The sequence below is a fragment of the Mauremys mutica genome, chromosome 20, assembly GCF_020497125.1.
Source record: "Mauremys mutica isolate MM-2020 ecotype Southern chromosome 20, ASM2049712v1, whole genome shotgun sequence".
NCBI lineage: Eukaryota > Metazoa > Chordata > Testudines > Geoemydidae > Mauremys > Mauremys mutica.
The window spans coordinates 6,649,060-6,666,674 of NC_059091.1; the positions used below are offsets into that span (position 1 = coordinate 6,649,060).

Here is a 17,615-nt window from a genome sequence, read left to right on the forward strand (position 1 = left end):
CAAGGCGGGGCAGCCCTACTGCGCATGTGCCCAGAGTGCGAAAAGGCGGGGCGGAGGGCGAGGGAAGACTCCGCCTCCCATTGACACGCCCCGTTCTTCTCCGCCCCTCCCAGCCCACATTGCGCACGCGCAACAAAAAGGCGGGGCCAAGATGAGGTAAAAGCGGGGAGAGGCTTAGAGAAGGTTCCGCCCCTCGGTGACGGTAAGCCGCACCCGGGTTTATCCTTGCCAGTGCGCATGCGCAAGGGCAAGAGGCGGAGGAGATACACGGATAGAAGACTCCGCCCTTAAAAAACAAATCTTGTGGGCGGGGCCCCCACTCTGTACGCGTGCTCTTCAGCCCCGCCCTGCTCTCACTGCGCATGCGCCAAAACGGGACGTCGCCCTTCCGGGCTATGTGATTGCGCATGTGCTAGCGCTTGTCCTGTCCCTGTGGCCTTAGGGTCTTCCTGCGCATGCGCCCAGTGGGGAACCAGGGTGTGTCTCAGTGCTTGGGTGGCAGAAGGGCCCCTGGTGAGTGGGTGGTGGGGGTGTCGCTATGACGCGAAGGGCCCTCCCCACTTATGGGTCTTGGGTTGCAGCTCTGCAGCTGCCTGCTGCCCACTTGTCCCAGTAATAGTGGTTGCAGAGTGCGAATTCATGTTACCATCATTAGGTTCCAGGGTTAACATGAATTTGCTAGCTGCAGGAGAGCCTGGCCTGATCCTCCTCTGCTTTGTACTCCCACCACAGTTCATTGCTGACCCTGCCCCTTACATAGTCATTTACACCAGTGCAAATTCTGGTTTGGTAGCATTTTAAATGGTGCAAATGGCTGGTCAAGGTGCAAAGTAGCAATGAAAGGAGACCTTTTATGGACCCAAGTCTCTGTTGAGCAGTACCTGGTGCAGCCATTTCACCAGTGGAAAATGCTACTGTTCTGATTTGGGCAGTGCAGAAGTGACTGGCCTAGGGTTGTCACCTGCCCAGGTTTCCCCAAAACTCTACCTTTCATGAGGTAGGTGGCCTGGGAAATCTGCAAGGCTACCCAATACGCACTGCCAGCTGCCCCATTTTATGGGCTCAGGAACATCCCCGTTCTCCCTGTTTTTTGTACCTCAGAGTAGCAGCTCTTCTTGGTTCTGTTTTGCAGTTTATTCCTATGCAGAGTGTAAGATGCTGCCAAATCAGAAAATCGTGAGAACACCTTACACTTAGGTTTGGTCTACACAAAAAAGTTATGTCAGCACACCCCTGATGGACATAGATATACCAACAAAAACCCCAGCGTGGATGCGGCTATGTTGATGGAAGAGGGCTGCTTTCGAGTGGCTAACGGCATGTGGGGAGGTGGTGTAACCTGTGTCTACACTGTGGAGCTTGGCTGTCATAGGCTCATAGGGTAGACATACCCCTACCTTGCACAGGTATAGAAAACTGCACATGGTGAAAGGCTGGGGAGAATCAGGCCTCATGGGGCAGGTGTATGTTCGTTTTAATGCAAGCTTAAATTTTGCTGCACAATTCTGTGGCAGGTGCTGAACTTTCCGACAAACTCTGTGGTTGCGGAATTGCCGTTTCCCATCACTCTCTCTTGGTTCTGCCCACACTCACAGTTAACGCACAAAGTTTGACTCACTGGAGCTGCAGTGGCAGCAATAATCTAGATTGAAAGGATGCTTTCCTGCCTTTGTGGTGGCTCTTGAGGTTAATATCAGTAACTTCAATAAACCAGGGACAGGAAACGGGCCTTTTTCAATTCTGCTTCTAGTCGCCCATAAAAAGCTGTGAGCAGGGAATTCAGTTTACGTCATAGATGTTGTAAAGAAAACCAGAGAAAAATGGTGAATACGTGGGCAGACTAAGAAATGAGGAATTGAATACTGGTCTACGCACAATTTTCATACCGCTATAACTATTTTAAGGGATATGAAGAGGTGGACGAGCCTTTCTTCAGGCAACTAACAGAAGTTACTAGATCACAGGCCCTGGTTCTCACGGGGGACTTCAATCACCCCAATATCTACTGGGACAGCAATATAGCATAGGCGCCAACTTCTCCTGGTGCCGGTGGGTGCTTGACCCACCCCCGGCCCCGCCCCAACTCCACCCCTGCCCTGCCCCCATTCCAATCCCTTCCCCAAAGTCCCCGCCCCAGCTCCACCCCCTCCCTGCCCCTATTGGACTGGGAGGACACGCGGGGATGCGGCGCACTCAAGGGAGGAGGCAGAGGCGGAGCACCCACGGAGTCGGCGCCTGTGCAATACAGCAGTGCACAAACAATCTAGGAAGTTTTTGGATAAAATTAATGACCTGGAGCAGTGGTCCCCAACGCGGTGCCCGCAGGCACCATGGCGCCCGCTGGGGCATCTATGTGCACCCGCATACCGGCCGGCGGACAAGCATCCGCTGAAATGCCACCAAAAAGCAGCATCACCAAGAGGCATCGCTGCTGAAATGCCGCTGAGGCCTCTTGATGATCATCATGGTCCCTTCTGACCTTAAAGTCCATGATTCTATGATTCTAAGTATACTCTCTATGCCATTATCTAAATCACCGATGAAGATATTTAACAGAACTGGACCCAGAACTGATCCCTGTGGGACCTCACTCCTTATGCCCTTCCAGCATGACTGTGAACCACTGATGATTACTCTCTGGGATTGGTTTTCCAACCACTTAGGCACCCACCTTATAGAAGCTCCATCTAGGTTGCATTTCCCTAATTTGTTTACGAAAGTGATGTATAAGAGGTAGACATCTCACATATATTAATCATAGGTAAGGCTACGATTTAGTCATGGGTATTTTTAGTAAAAGTCATGGACAGGTCACAGGCAATAAGCAAAAATTCACAGCCTGTGACCTGTCTATGACATATATTAAAAATATCTGTGATTAAATCTTGGGAGAGGGGCCCTGGGGGGGGGCACCCAGGGCTGGTGGCACCAACTGCCAGGGGACCGCTGCTGGGGCCAGTGACTGCTCTGTGGCTGCGCCGGGTGGCCGGGGACCGCTGCCCAGGGCCGCGGACTGCGGCTGCTCCATCTGCCCCAGGACCGCTGCCGGTGGCCGCCAGAGCAGTGGCTGGTGTGGCTGGCCCCAGAGCCAATGGCTTGAGCGGCTCCAGGGCTGGCCCACAACATTTTGGCACCTGAGGCGGGGAGCTCAAATGACACCCTCATGCCCTCTCGCTTGGGCCAAAACTTTGAAAGGTCTCAATTCTGCCTTCTTCCTGTTCTATTTCTCGCATGGTCCTGCTCTGCTACCGACCCCAATAAAGGAGAACTTACAACTTAAAATGCCTTGTTCAAAAATGTTAAGTAACACTTAACTTCCAAACGCCTAAATGGCAAATATAACTTTTCTTGTTTGCATAGTAAACACTGGCATTTTTCTCTGAATAATCTGTACTGGCCCCTCTCCTGACAGGTGTTTGTACACCCTGTTCTTAAAAATCGTCAATGATGAGGTTCCACCGCCTCCCTTTGGAAGTCTGTTCCAGAGCTTAACTACCCTTAGAGTTAGAAAGCTTTTCCTAAGCGCTAACCTAAATCTCCCTTGCTGCAAATTAGGCCCATGACTACTTGTCCTCCCTTCAGTGCACTTGGAGGACAATTGATCCCCATCCTCTTTACAACAGACGTCACCATATTTGAGAACTTTGTCAGGTTCCCCCCTCAGTCTTCTTTTCTCAAGACTAAACATGCCCAGTTGTTGGGTTTTTTTAACCTTTCCTCATTGGCAGAGCCGTCTCTTGGGTAGGGCAAACCAGGGCGACAGCTCCGGGCCCCGCGCTTTGGGGGCCCCCGCGCTTCGACATCACGGTGTGAGATGCAATACTTCGCACGTACCCATCAGAGCGTGCGCGTGTGTTGCTTGGGGAGTTCGGGGATCCCGGGGGCCGATCGAGGCTGGGGAATCCCAGGGGACCATGGCGATCTGTGAGGGGATCCTGGCGGTGGTTCTCAGGTTCGCCCTGCAGCGTTGGAGGTGGCGGTGATGGTCGTGGCCGGTTGCCTCAGAGACGGGGTGGGGGGGCTGCAGCGACAGCAGGATCAGAGGCAGGAGGTAGTGCCGGGGGTGGGGGTGGGGTGAGTGCGGGGGGGAGGGGGAGCGCAGCCGGACGGGGGTGTCCCACGGTCCGGGACCTCCCAGCTCCATCTCATGGAGGTCAGTGCTGCCCTCCTGGGGTCCCTGGCCCAGCTCGCCAGCAGCGGGGTCACATGAAGTCCCCAGCTCCGAGAGCCTGTGAGAGGCCCCTTCATGGCTAGTTATTTCTGTGCAGGGCAGAGGGCTGCTCCGGCCCGCCGGGCCCTGGCCCATGAGCTCCCCGCAGGGGTGCAGAGCGGCTCAGACACTGACTCCCAGCTAGAGGGTCCATGCACAGCTCAGTCCAGGGGCAGGGCCACCTCACAGTGAGGGTTTGTTTTTTTTAATTATATGAACTTCATTATAATTCTACATAAGAACTACAATATAATAGAACTACATGATAATTATACAGCGGGGCGCTATCAATATTTAGCCTGCAGCTGCCCTTGAAGTTCACTGCAACCAGATTTCATCTGTATTTTTTAATCTGTTCAGGGGGGGCCGATAGAGGCTGATTTGTCTGCCCCGCCCCACAGGGACAACCCTGCTCATAGGTCAGGTTTCCTTAACCCTTTATCATTCTTGTTGCTCTTCTATGGACTCTCTCCAGTTTATCCACTAAAGTGTAGCACCCCAAATTCCTTTCTCCCACCCTCTGTGTGTTAGGCCTGGCCTACCATAGAAGGGGTTCGCTAACAGAGCTGCGCCAGCAAAGCCTCGTCGTGGAGATGCAGTTTGTACCAGCAAAAGTGTAACCCGTGTAGCTTATATTCGATCCCCGAATGACATAAGCAATATAGGCAAACAAAATGTTTTTGCCATTATAACTGCATCTGTGTTAGGGCTTTTGTGGACACAGCTGTATCGGGGGTATGATTCAGCAACCTTCTTAAGTGCAGACCCCACGTGAGTCTATTTAGACTGTAGGCTCTATGACGCACGGACTCTCTCGTGCTATGTGTTCGTACGCTGCTTAGCGCAACAGGGCACCCATCTTAATTGATGCTCCCACGATACAAATAAGTTTCCTGCTGCGTTCCGCATGTCTGTTGGTCATGTACGTTGCAGTTGCCCAGAAATTCACTAGATGGCACGTTCGTTTGAGCAAACTGCTGCTTCTGTGGAAAAGCAGATCCAGCTGCTAACCAAGTGGCACGCAGGCTAGGAGCAAAGTTTAAAGCTGTCAGGTTCGTATTTGTCCCAGGTCATACCCTATCTATGATGCTACATAATGGGAGCCAGAGAAGTATCTGAGCGCCTCAGTCTTTATTATCTGTATCATCATGACGCCCCTGGGAGATAGGGCATGCTAGTATTCAGATGGGGAACTGAGGGACAGAGACACTTGCCCAAAGTCACACAGGGAACTGTGTTGAGCGACCTGAGTCCCAGGTTAGCATTCTAACCCATAGCCAGAGCTTCCTCTATAGGTGGTTCAATACGAAAAGTTCGGCTAATCTGGGGTTACAGAAAAAACCTGGCCCCTGAGTTCTAATCCAGCCAGAGTCTCAGATTAACTGGGCTAGATGTTACCAAATTAGTCGATTAAATTATGTCTATTATCTCTGTATAACTGCACAGATTCACCATTTCATAGATTTTAAGGCAAAAAGAGACCATTTTGACCATCTAGTCTGACCTCCTGTAGAATACAGACCAAAAACCTTACCCAGTATTATATTATTAGTAATAGTATTTATTTGTATTACCATAGTGCTTAGGAGTCCCATCACGCTAACATGCTAGGGGCTGTACAAACTAAGGTTGCCAACTTTCTACTTGCACAAAACTGAAAGCCTTGCCTCACCCCCTACCCCGCCCCTTCGCCGAGGCCTTGACCCCCACCCACTCCATCCCCCTCCCTCTGTTGATTGCACTCCTCACCCTCACTCTCTAATTTTCACCAGGGTGCCTCCGGGGGTTGGGGTTCAGGAGGGGGTGAGGGCTCCGGCTGGGGGTGAGGGCTCTGGGGTGGGGCTGGGGATGAGAGGTTTGGGGTGCAGGAGGGGGCTTTGGGCTGGGATCAAGGGGTTTGGAGGGCAGGAGGGGGATCAAGGCTGGGGCAGGGGGTTGGGGATGCAGGCTCCAGGCAGTGCTTACCTCAAGCGGCTTCTGGAAGCAGCAGCACGTCCCCCTTCTGGCTCCTACACGAAGGCGTGGCCAGGCTGCTCTGCGCGCTGCGGGGGTGGTGCCTGCGGATGGGGCAGCTCCCATTGACCTCAGTTCCCAGCCAATGGGAGCTGCAGAACTGGTGCTTGGGTCGGGGGCAGCATGTGGAGCCCCCTAGCTGCCCCTATGCATAGGAGCTGGAGCGGAGACATGCCGCTGCTTCTGGCAGCGGCACGGAGCCATGGCAGGCAGGGAGCCTGCCTTAGCCCCACTGCGCTACCAACCGGACTTTTAACGGCCCGGTCAGCAGTGCTAACCAGAGCCGCCAGGGTCCCTTTTTGACTGGGCGTTCTGGTCAAAAACCAGACACCTGGCCACCCTAATACAAACACAGAACTGCCCCAAGAAGTTTGTAACAACTTCTGCATCAAACCCATATTTTCCGTTTGAGCTAGAGCATATGCATTGAAAGGACATCCAGTCTTGCTTTAAAGACTTCAAGTGCTTGAGACTCCACATCCCTCGGTTCTGTGTTCCAGTGGTTAATTACCCTCATTGTTAAATACCGGACGCCATTTCTAATCTGATTTTGTCTAATTTCAGCATCCAACCATTGGATCTCATTATGCCTTCGTCTGCTAGATTAAAGAGCCAGCTGGTATCAGAGATCTCTTGCCTACGGAGGTACTTGTAGACAGTGACCAAGTCACCTCTTAACCTTGTCTTGGATAAAGTAAATAGATCAAGCTTCTTAAGACTCTGACTATAAGGCATGTTTTCCAGACCTTATATGGTCACTAGAACTGGACACAGTGTCAAATAGTAGTCTTAAATCATCTAATCTATCTAAGGAGTTCATAAAACAATCACGTGCATATGTCTAGAAACAAGTTTTGTATTAGAGCAAAATGTGTGTGTTAATTGCTACGTTGCACAACCTGCTGCCACTGATTTTGTTGCTACTTCTTTTACATACCTAGAAAGAGAGGTTGGCATTTTCAGTAGACTCTAAGGGACTTTTAGGCTTTCAGTAAGCTTTGGGTGACTAATTCCCTTAGGCTCACTGAAAATGGTTACGGGCATAAGGTGTGTAGTTTCCAGAAGAACATTTTCTCTGCAGGGAAAGGCTCGGAAGGACTCAAATGAAAAGCACACTTCATTTAGCAAGAAGTGGGTGTTTTCATAACATTCAGTATGAATGGATTATTAATGAGCTAATGATTGTTATTATTACAGCAGAGAAAGGCCCTGTGTTTACCTTGCAAAGAAAGAACAGCTGCAGAAGAAAACTCAAAAGAAACAGTAGAATAAACGGAGGGGAGGGGTGGACCCAGCAGAAGTGCTGGATTTAGGAAGCCACTCCCTGCTGGTGTATGGGAGACTGTTGGGGTGATAAATAAACCCACATTTTCCTCTCTGAAGTCTGCTAAGTTCCAGAGAACTGGGTTAAGATAAAAATCATGCTTCAGTTCCAGAGGTCAGTATGATCCCAATCCGGTCTGGAATGACATGCTAAGTTACATGCACACAGTGATCCAGATGGGGTTACAAATGCATTGCACAACCCAAGTATTGCCAGGCTATAGATTCCTTGCTGTTGTCGAGGGTATGTCCGGCTAACCCAGCAACCTACCGCAGAACCTACCACCACATTACTCCCGTCCACACTGTGATCTCTGGGCCTGGACGGTGTCTGGCCCTACACACAGTAAACCTGGTAAGTGCCTTATGTGTTAGCAGAATCTACCCCTTACAAGCAACACTGTCTCTCCTTGTGGAACAGTGCCCAGCGCTATACCAGGTGGAGTCCAGCAAGTGCCCGATGCAGTCCGGGGGATCACCTATGTTTTATATACAGCAGCCACCATTGCAATCTCTACACTGGCTGTTTGCAAGTCATTAGTGTAACCGTGGTAACGGTAGTAGCTGTCATGTTTAATTAGGCCAAAAGTAACACTGTCAAAAGTTTTAAAAGCAACTACCTGAGATACAGCCTGGTATCAAGTCATTAACCTTTTATTTTACCATTGTTGGTTTCTGTGATTTAAAACCCGGTCCTTTTCTCGATCAGTTGGCGGGTGACTGCGGTGGCGGTGGGGCCTGGCGCCAGGAGCAACTTATTGGTGCTTTTGCCTGATGGAGGATGCCATTTTGTTCTCCTGTGCGAGCAAGGTCATGCTGGCAGGGGTGTCCCCATGCTGGCGGGGGCAGGATGGTAATTGCCCACTCAGGACTATCCATCCATCCCTACTTAGCCAATCTCCCCCAGCCCTTTAATCACAGTCTCCTTGAGTTGCTGTTCTCGTCTCCTAGTTAGATCCAAGTGCCTTGTGCTGACCTCCGTAACCTGGCTGCATTTGTAGAAACCCTGCCTTACTTCTCTAAGTGCATGTTCTTTAATATTTCCATGGCGGTAGCAGCCAACTTGTGCTACCATAGGAAAGACAGGCCCTGCACTTAGGACGGAAGAATCCCATGCACTGCTACAGACTAGGGACCGAGTGGCTAGGCAGCAGTTCTGCAAAAGAGGACCTAGGGGTTACAGTGGACGAGAAGCTGGATATGAGTCAACAGTGTGCCCTTGTTGCCAAGAAGGCTAACAGCATTTTGGGCTGTATAAGTAGGGGCATTGCCAGCAGATTGAGGGACGTGATCATTCCCCTCTATTCAACATTGGTGAGGCCTCATCTGGAGTACTGTGTCCAGTTTTGGGCCCCATACTACAAGAAGGATGTGGAAAAATTGGAAAGAGTCCAGCGGAGGGCAACAAAAATTGTTAGGGGTCTGGAGCACATGACTTATGAGGAGAGGCTGAGGGAACTGGGATTGTTTAGTCTGCAGATGAGAAGAATGAGGGGGGATTTGATAGCTGCTTTCAACTACCTGAAAGGGGGTTGCAAAGAGGATGGATCTAGACTGTTCTCAGTGGTAGTGGATGACAGAACAAGGAGTAATGGTCTCAAGTTGCAGTGGGGGAGGTCTAGGCTGGATATTAGGAAAAAAAATTTCACTAGGAGGGTGGTGAAGCACTGGAATGGGTTACCTAGGGAGGCGGTGGAATCTCCTTCCTTAGAGGTTTTTTAAGTCAGGCTTGACAAAGCCTTGGCTGGGATGATTTAGTTGGGGATTGGTCCTGCTTTGAGCAGGGGGTTGGACTAGATGACCTCCTGAGGTCCCTTCCAACCCTGATATTCTATGATTCTATTTTTTAAATTATAATTTGTATGGCTGCAATCCACAGCCTCTCAGTGTGGTGCTGTCTGCCTTTAGTAGTGACTGGGTCACCGATGCAGATTGGTGAGACTGCTACAACCTTGACTAGCACAAGTACTCAGGCAGTAGAGGCTCATGCTGTGAGATCCAGTGGTTGCAGGTTCAAACCCTGCTACTGATGCTCCACCCAGGAGTGCAGCAGCACATAAGATGAGACAGTCCCTACCCCTGGAGAGTTTACAATCTCACGAGGCATGAGAGAATGGAAGTGTTGTTATCCTCATATTACAGTCTGGGAACTTGGCCATTGAGAGATCAAGCCTCTGCTTTCCTATCAATTTAAATAAATATCAGTCAATCTGGTGTGGGTAGAAGGTAGAGTTGGCATGTCATTGTGTATCCTAAAATTCTATTTTTTGCCCAGCTGGTTAAGGGATCCTTTTTTTTCCTGTCCCCCAGATAAATGGGGGTTTGACGTATGCTTCTAAATAGAACCCAGTTTCCCAGTGCTGTTGCATTATACATGGTGCCCAGAGTGTATGCACCATTACCGGAGTGGTGTGGGGAGAGAGCAGACAAGATGGGTGTAGCAAAAGAGGTACCTGCCCAGGGAGAGGACCAGGAAGAATTGTAAAGAAACAATCTCTGTCAGGAGACAGACAGACTGAGAGTCTCAGTTGGCGTAAATGCGCATAGCTCAATTTACTCAATGATTGATTTACGCCAGCTGAGAATCTGGGAACCCCATCCTGAGTCACAGCCACATTGCAACCAGACCCTGCGTGCCAAATTCAGACACTAGGGTCACCTCAGAACACAACTTCCGTGTTGCACCCTCTTGTGATTTGAGCCCTTCGGGCCCACCACCCGCCCGCCAGCCTCAGCAGCAGGCCACTCGCTTCCCACGCAGGCCTCAGGGCATCAGTGGTGGCAGTTCTCAGCCCTCCTCCTATCGCCAGTCTCAGAGCAATTGTGGCAGCACCCCCAGGTGTTTTTATTAAAGTCCCAGCTCCTGGAGTCATATGATCAGGTGAGAGTCTCAGCCTTCATTTAGTGTATAAAAATTACGATTCTGGCCTTTATGGTTGCAGAGAAAATCTGGAAGACATGAACCCAACACTAGCTAAAGGCTCCAAAGGCAGAACAGAAATGAAAAGAACCCAACATTTATTATTATATTTTTTAAAAGTCTCGTGATTTTGGGGAAGGGAGGGAGCCTGATTCATGATTTTTGAATGCTTGGCCTTGGCAATATTGCAGCTTATCCAAGTCTCCTTGACTAGCTTTCCGAAGTGACCTCATCGTCTAAACAAAGTCTCAGCCATGTCCTCCCAGCTGGTACATGTCCTCCATGCGCCCGTGGAACAGAAACTGCCGGAGGAGGTGCACGTATATTTGAAATGCTATACCTAGCAAACACAGGGACCTTCAGCATCAGATTGCATGGCTCACTCTTGCCATGGGTACCTCTAGTCTTTGTACATTGTGGACCTCATATGCGTCCCTATCTGACTCTGACCCAGGAATGCTACCTAATACCTGTGGTATTTCCAGGATCCTAGCTCTGTTTCCCAGTAGTGTATATTCTTATTAATGTTCTAAGTGCACCAAGAGGCACCAAGCGAGATCAGGGCCCCGTGTGTCAGGAGCTGGGCAGACACAGGCAGGAGTTCTGAGAACATACACTCTAGATAGACAAACCAGAGAAGAGGAAACAGGCAAGTCACTTCATCTTTCCTGTACCTAAGGTCACACATTGGCAGTCAGGCATAGAACATATCTGTCCTGAGTCCCAATCCTGTGTTTGATCCACTGGACCATGCTGCCATAGGTGCTGGAACGAGGGGGTGCTGCCACATCCCTTGGCTTGAAGTAGTAATAACAACCCAAATACGTGGTTTCCATCCTCAGCACCACCACTATAAAAATTGTTCCCGCACCACTGCGTGCTGTCTATTAGCTGTGCTAGCATAGCCATCAGGATTGTTCCTTACGACATAGCTAGGAATACTTTATCTTATCTCATTTTAAAATCACTCAAACAATGGGCTTTCCAATTTCTCCCTTTCCTATGGCAAACTGTTAAACTGCCTAGCAGCCTCCCCTATTCGAAAAATGGTTCCTGATCATCTGGTTAAAATTTCCTCTGCTGGTTACTTTACACCTACCTGGTTTTCCCTGCACAATTCCTCTCTCCCGGTACTTACAGGAGAACAAAAAAACACGTCTGCAAATTGTATTTATTATTGTCACGGGAGCACCTAGGAGCTGGGTCGTGGACCCTCCGAGAATTTCACCTGCAGAGCTTTGTAACAGCTCCCTGCTGTGGAGCACTTCCACCTTCCTCAGCAGCAGCTAGTTCGAGCCGCCGTCAGAGACAGAGGACTGGGCTAGATGGACCAGGGGTCTGATCCGGGCTGGCAATTCCTATATGCAGTCACCAGCCTAAGCTGAACCCTCAACAGAGCTGCCAGTAAATAGACTTTGCCATTTTCATTCCTCCCAGCACAACCCGTGCTCAAATCCACTAGAGGGTCACCCATTTCGTAGCTTGTCAGCCAAGCTTGTTGTACACACCAGGCACTCCTTGCATCCCTCCATTCCCCCACAAGGTCTCTGCCAGCCTCCCATCCCCATCTATTTCAGGGACTCCCTGCATGTCCCTCCAATCTCCTTCCTGCCATGGGCTCTGAGTGCTCCCCGTTTTCCATATACTCAGGTCCCCATTCTCCCTCCAAGCCAATAGATCTATGTGCACCCTCATTCCCATTTCTCCCATGCCAAGTCAGAAACGGTTACAAGAAAAATAAAGGTGAAACTCTAACTAGTGCCTAACTAAAAAGGTAAAAAATTCTCATCACATGCTTCTTGCTCGGTTACTGACCAAACTCTTGAGGTCAGCACCCCCACCCCTCGCAAAGGCCAATTGCTGTTTCCTTTTGTCTTCTTGGGTGCAGAGAATGCCATGGGCATGGGGTGTCTTGGGCTGTTTGCCCCTCCTTTTTATAGTTTCAGTCCCTCTCTTGAGAAACTGTCCCAGCTGAGAACCAAGAGACAGAGAGTCTATGTGGAAGGAGGTTCCCTGCTGGCTTTTTTTCCACCTGTTTGAGCTTTCTTTGTTTTCCCTTCCGGCTTGATGATTCTGTTTGCTGCTTAAATGCACATTAAGGTAAACACCCATTCCTTTCAGCCTCGTTTGCTGACTTCTGCTTAGGCAGGGCTGCGGATTTGGAACGTGGGTTAATAACATCCTACAGGGGAATTCTTCCCCCATGCCGGCAGCTCTGTGTGCACCCCAATTTCCACCCCCACCATACCAGGTGCCCTCTGTTATCACCTTCACCAAAACCAAGTTCCCCGAATCTCCCACACCAGGGGTTCTGTGTGCCCCACGATTCCGCCCAATCCAGGGGTCCCACATTCTCCCCTTCACTCCATGACAGGGGCTCTGTGTGCACCCCCATTCCCATCTTCCCTTCCGTACCCCCCCGATTCCTCTCCCCCTTACTAGGGTCTCCCAATCTCCCTCCTTGCCAGGGATTCACTGTGCCTCATTTGACCACTCCCCATTCCCACCTTCCTCCACATACCAGGTGTCTGTGTGCCTCCACTTCACCCATTCCAGGGTCTCCCATGCTCCCCTGCGGCAGAGGCTCTGTATGAAACCTCGTTCCCCCTATTTCCCACTTCCTTCTCTTGCCAGGGTTCTACCTTCCCTCATGCTGGGCTCCCTTCCCCACCACTCCCTTCATACCAGGGTCCTCCAATCTCCCCCCCAATCCCATGGGCTGTGTGCACACCCCCTTCTCCTCCTGACCCCCAGATCTCCTCCCATTATTTTTCTTTCTATCTGGGAGGCAAATCATTCAGTGTATCCACATGTTAAATACTGTTAGGAGGATGTGCAGGGATATTGCTATGTGAGAAGCCATTGGTGCTGTCCACCAGTTGATCTGCCTACAAACAACTGCAGAGCCGCTTGAAGCTGTGGCTCTGCTAATCAAACATAGGGGCTCCACGTGCCCCCCCATCTTCCCCCTTTTGATTGTCTTATTTCGGGAGAAATAGTAGCAGCGTTCTTGCCACTGATGCCTAGAACATTCCCTGGAATTTTGGCATTGATCTGATGCAGCATTCAAATCATATCACGTTGCAGACAGACAGAGTTGAGCGTAAAGGCCTTCGCAGGCTTGGCCAACAATCAATAGAATGGGGGCTGATGCCGCAGAATGAAAGAGCCTTAAACGCAGGGTTTTTTTTATTCCCAATGCACATCTGGCTGGAAACACAAGCTAATGGGTAGATGGTTTGTAGATGAACTCTGTCGCTGCAGCAAACCAAGGGTACTGACAGTTCAAGAAACCACTTAACTTGAGAACAGGTCGTGGTGACCTTGCCTGGGCTGAGTGGGAGGAGAGCAAGAGCTTCCTTGAATCGACTGGTGAAAGGAGAAATACTGAATTCTCTTTTTCAGTATTGCAGAGGTCCTCCTTGTAACCACCATGTGATCGTTCATTAGCTATGGATGAATCAAGTTTATCAGCAACCCCCAGCTAGTACAGCAGGTTTCACCATGGGGGAATATCAGATCAAAACTGATTGATGAGAAGAGTTAAGGGCAAAATTCATTCCTGTGCGGAGAGGTGGCATATGCACCAATGAACCTACTCCCATAGTCTATATAGGAGTTATCCCATTGATGTCAGTGGGAATGGATACAGCCCTCAAAAGAAGGCTTAACATGCAGTGCATAATCCTTGTGCAGAAGTGAAATCCACCAGGTGTAATTTTCATTATTGATCTGTGGATTCCAGAATTAGCTTAAGAGTCCACCCAGATATCCACGGCATCTCAAAGCCAGCCAGAGGGGTTTGGGGCACACAATGGTGATTCATTTTAATGGAATTTGAAGTCCAATAGAGACTAGTGCCACTGATTTTACATGGAAGGTACCCAGACACTATGGTGATGGGTGGCACTATAAAACTGAGAGAGATGTCTATGGAGATGGATAGATTTGGGCATCTCAATCCCTTAGGCAGCTTTGAACATCTCAATCTAGAATGCTTATTTTTGATCCCTTTTCTACACTTTCATAGGGAGGCGGAGTAGTCATAGGAAAATGTGTGTGATTCTGTAAGGGAGAAGAATTTTTTCAAGATTTGCTTTCAGATAAACGCTTTTTGAGTGGCGATCACTCAAAATGTGCTCTCTTTGAAGTTAAAAAAAGCCACAATTTTTCAGTCACCACTAACTTCAAAAGTGAGTTAAATCACCAATTTTAATCATGATTAATCGGCAGACAGGAAACCTTAATTTAAATCTTCAGTTTTAGTTGTGTTTTGCATGTGTGCTTTTTATTTTCCTAAAAAAAGTTGATTCTCATCAGTTGGTAACCATTAATACACGTTCCTTTGGAACTAAATATAGCCTTCACTAAATTTGGTACTTCTTTTTGCTAATCAGGAGGATATTCTATATCTGTACACATTTATTTAAGCAATTATAATCTTCATTTACATTTATTCAGATTTTTAATGTTTACATTTTTTATGAGACAATGGTGAAGGATGCATTTTTTATTTATTAGAAGATTAACTTTTTTACTTGTGATTTGTGTCAAGTCTATTTGGATTGAAATTCAAATTCAATTAAAATGTACAAAACTAGTATTTTAATTTTTTTATCAAGTAAAACTACATTAAAATATGCTGGATACATAAGAAATGGACATGGATGTGGATGTGGAAAAATGGGAAGATCACACTCAAGACTGCAGGCTTTAGAAACAAGAGCTTAATAAAGGTCTCCAGAGTTATGAGAGGAAGCTGTCCAGCTTAGCAGAGGAGAAAAGAGCTTGCAGAAGGCATAACCAAAAGGGTCGAAACATCACCTTTTAATGTGATGGATGTGGCAGAGATTGTCTCGCTCAAGGGGATCTCTTCAGCCACATTCGCAGCTGCCATAAAACCAACTGAGTGAATTATTTTCCTCTCGGGGCGCATACCGAAGGATGCCTTCTACATAAGAAAATGTTTTGCATATAAAATTTACTGGTGTATTAAACAGGAAGCGTTATCGATAGTTAGTGAATTGTGGTCACAATGTCCTTTAATATTTTAGAACTAGTAGATCTCATTCTCTCACGCCTAGTTTTTATTCATAGATTGGAAAAGGAAAACAAGCTTTCCTGCTTTTCAACCCCAAGTGGTTTCTTAACTTTGTCATTGCACTGAAGTAGTTGAATACTCTGAAATTAAGAAAATATTTTCCCTGCACCTTCAGCAGAGGCCACTGATTTCACAAGCTGGTTTAGCACTTCAGCAAATTCTGGTTCCAGGTGCTTAGCCAGTGACTACCACCAGTTCCGTGGTTTGACTTTCTTTATAACTTGGCAGCAAACATACACTATGTAAAAAAAAATTGTATTTAATTTAAATTATTTTAATAGATTATAGTAAATTTAGGTCTTACCACAATGTTGCCAATTTCAAATTTAATTTTTAAAAAGTTTATTTTGAAAAAATAAAGCTGTATTTAATTGAAATACAAAAAATAAGATTTACATTTAAAAAACTGATTTTTTGATGTGTTGATTTTTATCCACTCTGCCCATAAGCCTGGGTTTTTCAAAGGGGATTAGGCACAGAGTGCGGTTTTCGAAAGCACTTACATGTGTTAGGCACCTAACTCCCATCAACTTTCAATGTCCATTAGGTGTCCAACTCACTTATACACTTTTGAAAATCTCACCCACCTATCTCCCTTTGACTTGGGCACCTCACTCTTTTAGACTCTGCTGAAAATCTCAGCCTAAATTCACACTCAGCACATCACAGGATCAAGCCCTTAATGACATAGGGTGAGGTTTTCAAAAGTGCCTAATGATTTAGGATCACAAATCCCTTTGACTTATGCTAAACCACTTAGGGTATGTCTACAATGCAAAACAAAATCTGTGACACCGAGTCTCAGAGCCCAGGTCAACTGACTCAGGCTTCCAGAGCTCAGGCCAAAAATAGCAGTGTAGGCATGCCCGCTTGGGCCAGAGCTTGGGCTCTGAGATTCTCCCCCATCACTATGTCTCAGAGCCCAGGCTCCAGCCCAAGTGGGCACGTCTACACTGCTAATTTTAGCCTCGCAGCCTGAGCCCTGTGAGCCTGAGTCAATTGATCCAGGCTCTGCTCCACAGGTTTTTCTTTTCAATGTAGACGTACCTTCTGGCACTTTTGAAAGTTCCCCTGAAGTTCCCCATAATAACCACCATATATTCATTCGTCCCCCATTTGTTTATAAGCCGACCCCGCAAGATGGTTAGGTAAAAATAGCAAAAAAAACTGTATGACCCTTTCATAAGCCGTCCCTATATTTCAGGGTTCGGCAAATTTGGCTCCCGGCCTGTCAGGGTAAGCCACTGGCGGGGCGTTTTGTTTACTTGGATCGTCTGCAGGCATGAAGCCCTGCAGCTCCCTGTGGCTACGGTTCGCCATTCCCAGCCAATGGGAGCTACGGGAAGTGGCGAACCGCGGCCACAAGGAGCCAAGGGGCTCCATTCCTGCAGATGGTCCAGGTAAACAAAACGACAATGTATTAGATATTCAATTCAATGATTCCATAGAGTTTAAAATCATCAATTTTTGGTGTAGACCTGTTTATAAGCCGACCCCCTGCTCTTTGCTACGTCACTTTTTTACCAAAAATATTCAGCTTATGAATGAGTATATACGGTAATTTGTATTGCAATACACTTCAAAGCCCCATTGGTGGATCAGGATCCCGTTGTACTAAGCACTGTACAAATACAGAACAAAAAGACTGTGTCTTCCCCAACGAACTTACAGTCTTCTAGCTATTAGCTCCAAGAGGAGACTCTTTTGTCCAGCAGATTTTTCACAATGCTATGGGGAAACCTTTTTAATAATAATCATTGATTTCAAACATGATTAAATAAAGACCAGTGTAAACAGGCCAGACTCACCCCTGCAGCGCCTCCTGCTGGTTATCCTGGGAATTAACTCAATCCAGCCCGGAGCACCCTCTGCAGGCCGGTGTTCCGCCTTCCAGCTACTGGCCCCCATGTCCCTCCCAGGACCCCAGTGCCCCTTTAACTGGGTCTCCCCCTCCCAGGGGAACCCCCACCCCACTATGCCTCAGTATTGGCTACTTCCCAGTCTCCATCTAGCCCCTGTCCACTATCAGCCACTCATCATCGGCAAAG

The 17,615-nt window shown here is 48.3% G+C and overlaps 1 long non-coding RNA gene across 1 annotated transcript; it reads left to right on the plus strand.

The window, feature by feature from the left end:
• Positions 1 to 126: 126 nt before the first annotated feature.
• On the plus strand, positions 127 to 15,321 carry LOC123353519. Its single transcript, XR_006574522.1, has 3 exons — positions 127 to 202; positions 6,788 to 6,868; positions 15,089 to 15,321. It is a non-coding gene; the product is annotated as an uncharacterized LOC123353519 (long non-coding RNA).
• Positions 15,322 to 17,615: the final 2,294 nt, after the last annotated feature.